Genomic DNA, 8,194 nt, shown 5'->3' on the forward strand with positions numbered 1-8,194 from the left:
TGAAGATGGCCCACGTGATGTCTGCTATGCCGGCGAGCATACCCAGTATCGTGGACTGTGGGCTTCCTCCCCATAACTCGTCGCTGTATCATAATCAACACAATTTGTAAGATTAAAACAATCATAGAATCAATGAATTAAGCAAACAATCAAATAACTCCACCTCTCTCATCTCCTCCTCATTCGAACTGTCTCCTCTAACTCTTCTCCCTCTATCTCCTCTCTCACCACGTGCCCTACCACCTCCCCCACCAAAGCACCCGCCGCATCCTCCACTCCCACTCTTCCTACTGCTGTGCGGGTGGAGTCACGACTAGGGGATTGTCTACGTGATGGTGGCTGTGAGCCCGTGAGACGGTGGCTCTGAAGGGAGTACGTGATGGTGGCTGTGAGCCCTGACGTGATGGTGCTTGGGAGGGTGTGTGTGAGTGTGTCTGGGATGAGGTATGTCTCCTCGGTGGGCGTGGAAGAGGAGAAGCTGCATGCCGTCTCGTCGGACTCATAGACATAGACGACAGTGGAGTGCCCTAGATACTCGCGGTAGGGGTATAGACACCAGGCATGGAAGGAGGGGGATGGGCATACATGTACTCTCTGTAAGCTCAATTGGACCAGGATGGCGCCCAAAATGATTTAGCATCTCCATCAGCCAATTGCTGTACGCAAATGGATCGGATGAAGAACCTGGAATATCCATAAAGAATCTGCAAAAATAAAAGTATATACATGATTGCATCAAAGCACAAATGCAAGCTAGGCACACATATGATTTTCCACCATCAAACTGACATCACTATCTAGAGAATTCACATCTTCAACAACACTCAGAACTATAGAGTTATCCTCCTAAAACTACATCACTATCACCACAACATCCAGCTTGTGTGGTTATGTTCAAAGGTTGCACACACATTATTGCATGCATGACTATCACCATCCTCATGTACATCATGGGCTGTCTCTTGACTCACACAAATACCATCATCCAAGCCACCTATCAGCTCTAAGACCATAGAATGGGGAAACACAATCGCGTGTATACACCCGTCCAGAAATGCGTGTATACACCCATCCAGAAACGCGTGTATACATGCGTCCAAAAAACGCGTGTATATGCGCGTGAACCGTCTGTGCAGACAGGATACATGCAGACATACACGCGTTCCTACACGCGGCCTGCGAAATTTTTTTTTTGAAAGCGACCGACCTCCGACAAATCGTCCTTATAAAAGGCCCACTGTCGCCCCCTATCACAAATCGTTCACCAGATGGCAACCAGAGAAGGAGAAGGACGGAGACAAACCCATAAAGGAAAGAGACAATAGCATAAACAAATCTGAGGAAAGAGACAGGGCAAAGGACAAACTGACTCACCTCTGAAAAAGTGAGTCTTCTTTTTGGTCGGTTTCCTTCACCCGTGTGTGCTCCTTGTCTGCTCCTTGCACTTAGGTTTAGTGTTCTGTTGGAAGAGGCGACGACGAAGGAGAGCAGATCTATTTTTTGAAAATGTTTATTTGGGGAAGGCGGGTTATTTTTAGTTTGAACAGGTCGTCGCGTCTAAAAACGCGTGTATTTTTGCGTGTATAATAAATCAGCCGTGTTTATACACGCGATTTTTAGGATATAGCCACGTTCATACATGCAATTTTCAGGATGTAGCCGTGTTGATACACGCGATTTTTAAATGTAGCCGCATTAATACACGCGATTTTTAAGATGTAGCCACGTTAATACAGGTAATTTTTAGGATCTAGCCGCGTTAATACACGCGATTTTTATACTTTCATTGAAAACTGATTATGATTTTGTGTTTTCTGGTTTGTACATAGGATGTCATCAACCTCCTCAAGCAGTTCTGGTGAGGATGAGACAATGCGTCATCGTAATCGTGATGTGTGGTTGGGACAAAGGATCAAGTGTATGTGTAATCGATGTCAAGGATGCATTGTACGAGCACGTCGAGTTACCTTGAATCACATCTCCATGTATGGAGAATGGAATCAAACAGGTTTAGTAGATGTAAATTGATAGTATTCAAATGACTCATGGTATCCAAATTAAATTAATGGAGTTGTAATATATATACTCTAATTGAAGCAGGATGCAGTACCACACCCTAACATGGTGCCCTATGCGCGGCAAGAGCACGCAAAGTGTCGACGAGATGATGTTGGAGCTTCGGGATCTATTGTCAGAGATGAGTGGAAAAGGGATGACAATAGCCCTGTACCCCACGAAGTTATGCAAGAGGAAGTGTTTGATGATATGGTGCAATATCTTTTTAAGGATGATCCCGAAAAGGTATGGACAACGATGATATGGAACAAGAGCATCTTTACAAGGCTTCATTGACACCGATTTTTGAAGGTTGCACATTCTCTATTTTACGTGCTTCACTTGAACTACTCAATATACAAATAGTTTATGGATGGAGCAACGCAAGTCTTGACGCATTATTGAAGTAAGCATTCTAACTTGTAAATTTGAATTAGTGTTTTAGGGTATAAGGTTTAGGACTAATTGATGATATTGGATGTAGGCTATTATCAAACATGCTTCCAAAAGGGAAATAGACTACCCACCTCAAGAGACATAGCAAGGCGCTATGTGACATCTCTTGGAGGATTGGATTATGATCGCATACATGCATGCGTCAATGATTACATTCTCTTTCGTGGGACACATAAGGAGGCTCGACGTTGTCCCACTTGTGGTGAAGCAAGGTATAGAACAGATGTGAAGAGTTTTGATGTACCTCGTAAAGTCTTGCGACACTTTCCTATAATTCCTCGCATCAAACACATGTTCAAGTGCAAATCCATAGCAGCCTGCTTGGAAGCATATTGAAGATGAGTGGCCCAGCTTTAAAACAGAGCCCAAAAACTTGAGACTTGGCCTAGGTATGGATGGAGTGAATCCATTTGGTTTCAAAAGCACCGCATACAGCGTGTGGCTAGTTGTGTTGGTGAATTACAACCTTCCACCATCAATGGCGATCAAGAAGGGACATCTTATGTTATCCCTTCTAATTCTAGGGAAACATAAAGTCAAGCATATGGATGTTTATCTCGAACCGTTGATTGATGAGTTGGAGGAACTATGGAGAGGTGTTGTGGTGGTGGACATTAGTAGGCCTCCCTCCTCTCGACACTTCAAAGCAGTGTTGATGTGGACAATGCATGACTTTCCAGGATACAGCGATTGTTCTAGTAAGAATTCTAATTACCTCCCTACTCTAATACTATTGGCTATATTAATTATAAATATTAACTTTATTATTCTATCTTTTATTTATATTTTAACAGGTTTGAAAACATCGGGTAAACATGCATGTCCTGTTTGTGGCCCTTCGTTAGTACATGAGTATACTGACGGTTTGTGTAAGATATATTCGATAATCATCATCGATTTCTCCCGCCAGATCATCCTAAATATGTTGCTAGTATGAGTAACATTCCTCCACAAACACTTCGTGCAAAAGATTGGAAGCATATTTGGGAGTCTACAAATATTCTTCCTCCAGATGGCATGAACAGGTATAGTAATGTTTTTCAATCTTGTTTTGTGTAGTCTCTAATTGGATTAAAGGTCACATAGAGCAATCCCTTGTGTAGGTACTCTATTTTTTTTCGGCTACCATATTGGACCCATCTTAAGATCAACCATCTTCTTGATCCCATGCACATCTTCAAGAATGTGGGATCTGGTATTTGGGAACATGTTATTGGTAAACGAGACAATGTTAGCGTATGGGAGGACTTAGTAAGTGTTTTCCAAGTCTTGTATGTTGAAATTAAATTTTGTAATGCCATAAACCATACATACATGTGCTCTTATGTGCGCAGTTCATACTACCTACTAGCATCGACCATTGTGCAAATAAGAGTTTGAAAAAATGTATTTATAAGATGGACGAGCTTGTGAGGTATGTAAAACCCATGTCAGATCACCCTTCATTATACCTTGCAAAATGAACGTGCATGAGGTATAACGTACTATTCATTTATTTTTCAGATATGTTAGTTCCAAAGCAATTGATCCAGTCACGTTGGATGATGCGCGTATTATGGCAGTGGAGGTGGTTTGTTTGGTAGAGGAGACTTTTCCGCGAACCATTCTCACAAGTCAACTACATCTCATTGTGTATTTAGTAGACGAAATTGCTTTATGTGGCACTGTGCATGCACGTTGGATGTTCTTCCTAGAGCGCTTCATGAAGACCTTAAAAGACTTTGTGAGGCAAAGTGCAAGGCCCGAAGGAAGCATGACCGAGGGTTGGTTGATACAAGAGTCTCTTGTATATATTTCAGAATTTCTTGGCCAGGTGGATAGCTCTTTGCCACGACTATGGAGCAATGAAGAGGACTTGAGAATGACCTCTATTGTGTCTCAAGGAAAAGGACAGAGTAAAGTAATTGACAGAACATTGATTGATGATCTCAATTTCACTTGTATCCTTAATAGTGATGTGATGAGCAGATGGGTTACAAGATATGAGGATGCAAAGACAAAAAGGCAAGCAGAAAGAGCTCTCTTTCGGAGGCAACATGGCTCTCGTAAGACGTACCCTAAGCATCTAGCAACACTTCCGAATGATATCCATGTTGATTGGTTGCATGAGGAAATGGAGAGAGCAGAGAGCGACGAGGGACTGCATATCACGCGGAAGAATGGGAGTATGCACGAGGATGCATGTTAAAGGTACATAGAACTAATGTTTTGCATTAGTTGTAAGTGATTTGCTTTTAATATTTATTCACATTGCTTACACAAATATTGCTTCTATTTTGGTCCAGTGCACTATGTTCAATGCTATATGGTGTGAAGGCAAGCATTTTCGAACACAAAGAATTGACGAAAAGAGGAATACATAAGATTGCGGTGTCATTAGTAGCTTTGAGGGAGCTAATGGAAAAATGGATGATTATTGTGGCACAATCCAAGACATATTTAGGCTTGACTTTCATCGCTTCTTTGTGTATGTTTTGGATGTCAAATGGCAAATGAACGTGGTGGAAAAAGGGCCTAATGCAACGATAAAACGCCATGCAAGTGGCTATGTAACTATTGACTCTACAAAGTTTTGGCAAACAAAGAAAGATAGGCTCGTGTTGCCACAACAATGTGAGCAGGTATGCATTTTTTTACTAATGTGTTTTATGTACATATATATCTAAGCTCGCGTACCCCTTGACTTTTGATATGCTAATTAATTACTGCAATATGTGTATTTGAGTAGGTTATCTATCTGCTAATGGTGCATGACATTAAATGGTGGTACGTCATCCCTATTGTACCACATTCCAAAGTGATGTATAATACATTCACTGATATGGAGCATATGGAGGATGTAACAAGCCGCAATGAAGATGATGTCGAACATGCCAATGAAGACGTTGTGATCGATGATCAAGAAATAAGATATGATCATGATAATGAGGATGAGCGTGCCATTTCTCATGATCATGAGAATGACCCTACCATTGAGGATGATGGTGATGTTGATGAGGATGATCAGGACATCGATACCATTATCAATGGTATGGACAGAATATCGATAGTGGAATAAATTTAATTGTAGCCTTAAAAATTGATCAAATGGATATTGATGTTGATCGTTTGGCAAGGATGGATCTTATTGAAGATGAGATCGAACCCTAACCAATCCATCACTGTATCGTTCTAAATTGATGACATTTCTATTGTATATGTTGTCTTTTAATTATCTCATGATTTATTTTTGAATATATTTCATTGTTGTAAATGCATGTAGTGGGATTGTGTAATGATATATAATGTACTATGAGATGGTTTAAAGAAAATAGTTTTTAATTTTGTAAAGGAATTTAGTTTTTCTTAATAAAGCGTGTATTGATGCGTGTATAATTGCGTGTATATACACGCGCTTATACACGCATTTCTGAAACCAGTATACACGCTAATTTAGATGCCGGTATACACGCGCTAGTAGATGCCAATATACACGCGTCCGATACTATTCAAATACATGCGCGACCATACACGTGCCCGTAATTTATCGCGTGTATGGAATGCATGTATGGCAGCATTGTCTTGTAGTGCTTGTGAAACTATCGTAACCTGTCTTTTTGGTAGAGGTTTTTGTTTGTAAGTTTGAAATAACTTTACAACATATTCAAACTACTCAATAGCAATGAGGGTATCTAGAATAGATTGAGGTATCTTCAATTGATCCAACTATCCAATAATGCGATTGCACTTTGGAACAAGATGACTCTCCACAAGATCTGGCTTCTCAACAAACTTGGAAAAGGCCTCGATCAACTATTTGAATCCTACATTGGACACTTTGTATCAAGAAATCGGTGAAACTCATCTTATCTTGGAAGGCTTCACTAAGAGCGTTGTCACTCATCCTCAACATTGTTAGCATACACTACTAGAGGTTTAGGGCATACCGACATTAGAACACCGACGCAAATGTCAAACGTTGGTATGTACGTCCTAAACTTGGAGGCAAAAAGTTGGGCGGGTAATTTTCAAAAGTTCGTATGCCGACGCATATACCGACACGTATACCGACGGATATACCGACGTAGATACCGACGGATATACCGATGCCCGTAACTTTTTTTCAGCCGAGAACCTATTATTCTCTGTTTTGCACGGCATCGAATATCCAGACAAGGTATTCGTGCATCTCCCTCAAGCGTTCACCTTCTTCCATTCAACCCAGTCTTGTTGTGTGTGTGTGTGTGTGTGGAGAGAATTAGTGAAGTGTGTGTAGATCTCCCTCTCTCTCTCTCTCTCTCTCTCCTTGGGCATTTTGCGTCTCCCCATCTCCTCATCTTCTTATGGCATTTTGCCTCTCCCTCTCTCCTCATCTTCTTATGTGTGTGTGTGTGTGTGTGTGTGTGGCTCGGGGGGGTCACTTAGCAAAATTGCATATATCACGTGCGTTCATGGCCTATTTTATAAATCCCTATGTAACCTACACTGGCCATTTTTTTAACCCTTTCTGTAACTTTTGATAAAATATATAATTCCCTTTCTGTCAATAATTTTTTTTTATAGAATAATTTTAAAATCCCTTGTGTAAGAGATATGTAATTCATTTTAAGTCACTCTAGAAGTATTGGGGGGTTTTGAAAGTGATAAATGCAACTGTTTTGAACTATGAAAGTCGCTACATTGTAAGCTCTTCATTTGTGATATTTTGAACAAGCTACTAAGAGTATAAGTCATAGCTCTAATGTCCACGAATGAGAGTACAACCCACAGTATCTAGCTCCATGATACCAAATTGCATAGCAAGAGAGTAGCTCTATGCATATCAATAGATCAACTAACCATGAGTTGTTTAGAACCACAAGTCAAACCCCATGACCTGTCTTGCATAAACTCTCAATGCATATTCTCAATCAACTAGCTCAATCTAGAGCTCTCCGAGTGGATCCAAAAGTATCCACCAAGTACTTTCCCAATGTCCAAAACAAAAGCTCAAGCAAGCTCTAGGCAAAACAAATGCTAAGAGTAAACAATGCATAAGCATAAACTACTATTACTCTTATGCATTGTTTTTGCTTGGAAAACAATGCCAAGCATAAACAATGCATAAGCTCAAGACAAAAACTTTTGACTATAGCTCCAATTGAAGTCTCAAAACTCCAAAAGATTACTCAATCCATGGAGCATACCATAACATACATGACCAACACGATCCTCAAAGCATTTGAATCCAAAATGTTACATACAGATGACCAAAGAAGTATCACTCCTAATCAATAAGCACAGCTTGCCAAACATTTAGGAGTCATCAAGGGCCATAAGCATTTACAATACATAGCCCCAATGTCCACTACTCAATGAGACCATGCAAGTCCCATATAAGATGCAACCAAAAATACATTCACAATGCTCCAACACTCAGCATCAACACCTGCTCAAACACTAAGTATCAACACTGCTCAAACACTGGTCCAAGACAACAATGACTTGAGATTTCCAAGCTGAGATTATACCAATCTCCCACTCCAACATCAACCATTTACTACTAACAAATCACAGTGATTACAGAGCACATTGCGTCAACATGCATCAAACATAAATTGTGGACAACAAATTGGTTGAGAAACCATGATGTTCATGACCTGTAAATGGCTGAAAATTATCAAATGTACACTTTCATTCCAACTTCTCAAGACCAACACTAATG

This window comes from Cibotium barometz, chromosome 31 (genome assembly GCF_041138505.1).
Source record: "Cibotium barometz isolate CiBa-2024 chromosome 31, ASM4113850v1, whole genome shotgun sequence".
Classification (NCBI taxonomy): Eukaryota; Viridiplantae; Streptophyta; class Polypodiopsida; order Cyatheales; family Cibotiaceae; genus Cibotium; species Cibotium barometz.